This window comes from Chiloscyllium plagiosum, unplaced genomic scaffold (genome assembly GCF_037043375.1).
Source record: "Chiloscyllium plagiosum isolate Xiang-an unplaced genomic scaffold, Cpla_swu_hap1 HiC_scaffold_14, whole genome shotgun sequence".
Taxonomy (NCBI): domain Eukaryota; kingdom Metazoa; phylum Chordata; class Chondrichthyes; order Orectolobiformes; family Hemiscylliidae; genus Chiloscyllium; species Chiloscyllium plagiosum.
Window position 1 is genome coordinate 114,688,566 of NW_028270152.1, and position 2,191 is coordinate 114,690,756.

The 2,191-nt window shown below is 43.3% G+C and overlaps 1 non-coding gene across 1 annotated transcript; it reads left to right on the plus strand.

Moving 5' to 3' along the window:
• The first annotated feature begins 1,490 nt into the window (after window positions 1–1,490).
• On the plus strand, window positions 1,491–1,572 carry trnas-aga (transfer RNA serine (anticodon AGA)). The gene has a single exon. It is a non-coding gene; the product is annotated as a tRNA-Ser (tRNA).
• Window positions 1,573–2,191: the final 619 nt, after the last annotated feature.

The following is a 2,191-nucleotide window of genomic DNA, read 5'->3' on the forward strand; positions in this document are numbered from 1 at the left end:
GGTTCTGTTACCCTGTAAACCCCATGCACAGCTGTTCCATGCAGGTACACACAGGGCACTGAGTGTCTCTGACTCCGGGACTTGGAACTCGGATTATATGACCGTCTGCAGCACTGGTTACTTCCTTGTGTGATTTAACTCCCGATGGAACATATGTAAAACACGATAGCTGATTGAGAAAAACGTCCAAAATAGTACCCAAGAGACGTATTTCTGTTGTGTTTCTGGTCCTGTTCCTGACATGACATCCAGCATTGTACTTATTGTGTGCTTCCTGACGATTCGGTGGATGCTTCCATGATTGCATTGTGGGCAGTAATCTGCGTTTTAGCTGCAATTACGTGCGTTTGAAACCCAGGACCACCTGCCTCTATTCTGTTTTCTTCTTCACATGCGCAATTGCAACACAGTAAACGATCAATTAATATTGGAAAATGACATACACAGGCGTGTGAAAAGCCCAGTTTCCGTGGCAATTATGCAATGGTTAGAGATTACATTGATTCAGGAGATAAGGATGGAAAATGTGTTTGGGTAGAGATGAGGAACATTGAGGAAAGAGGAAACCTAGCCGATGTAGCTTACAAGAACATTAACAGTAACCACAGTGTAAAAAAAAAAACGTACAGGAAAAATACCGCCTGTGAATGCTAAAAGAAGGCAAGAATTATGGGAGACATTCATTTCCCTTCTTCCACTCCCGTTTGAATTGTAAAGAAATTTTGAAGAAAAACAATCGAAAAGTCATATATGCAACATCGAACAACGTGCGTCATACCTTGGCCATTGATTACCGTAGATTAGAATACTTACAATATGGAAACAGGTCCTTCGGCCCAGCAACTCCACACCGACCTGCTCCAGCCCAAATGCATTCCTCTCCATTCACCCCGTCAATTTAGCACGGCCATTTCACCTAACCGGTACATTTTTGGACTATGGGAGAAAACCAGAGAAAGTGCATGCAGCCACGGGGAGAATGTGCAAACTCCACACATTCAGTTGCATGAGGCGGGAATTGACCCTAACTCTGTGGTATTGTGAAACAGCAGCGCTCACGATGGTGTCAGCGTTAGATGGGACTTATTTGCCGTCTTTTATTGGGAAAAATCTCTTTCATTGTGAGCATCTGGAAAGACCAGCTCCTTCGCCAGAAAAAGAAATGAATATGTCACTAACCTTGGATTGTTTCATGTCCAAGAACACTCAGATCAATACCTCTCTTGATCAGCTCTGCTGATCATGTTTGCAAAGAGATCTAGCAAATTGCCAAAGTGGGATTGTCCTTTCAATCAATATTTTGACTCAGTTTGGCTGCAAATATCTTTTCCTAACTTTGTGTTTTTCTTCCTTTACATTGGTGTCTCGCACCTTACAATTGACAGCAGAGGTTGGAGAGGAGAATGGAAGCATTTCGCTCATCAAGTCAACGGGAGCTTTCAATGAAATTACGGCTGATTTGGTCAATGCTCAACCCACCTAAGCTGTCTGTAGTCATAGCCGAGTGGTTAAGGCGATGGATTAGAAATCCATTGGGGCTTCCCCACGTAGGTTCGAATCCTGCTGACTACGTTATGAATGCTTTCCTGCTGGTACAATTTTCGCTCAAAGTTCAGAAAAACTATTTTGTGAACCAGGCCGGTAATTTGATTAAACTTGTGAAACTCGAGTTCTTCATCAGAAATGTTCCATATTTAAAACATTATCTCTGTTTCTCTTTCCAGATACACTGCTCGACACATCGGGTTTCTGCAGCTGTTATTGAACATCCTGAGCAGAAGTGCTGCTTTTCATTAGATTCCTTTCATCCCTGTCCACTGTTCTCTGACTCGGGTCAGTGGCAACACTTCCTCCTGCTCGTCAAAGTGCTCATTCCCCACCGCTCCCTCTCCCATCATTAGAAACAACCGCAGGAAATCGCCACTTAACCATCTTTGTTCCAAAGTGAAACTCATCAGCCTCGGGAATCTCTTCACCAAACGGGACTTCTCATCCCTGGACATGGTGCAAGCCAGAGGATTGTGAAGAGATACTGTGAAAATATTGTCAGTTGGCAGTTGAAAAAATGTTTAGGAAGCAAACCATATAATTTAGGCTCTAGCTTTGTAAATCTTGAGAAACTCTTTGGGAAATGGAATCAGAGGAGAATGAAGAAGTGTGAACTGTCGGACCGAGTAGAGGACGGGACATT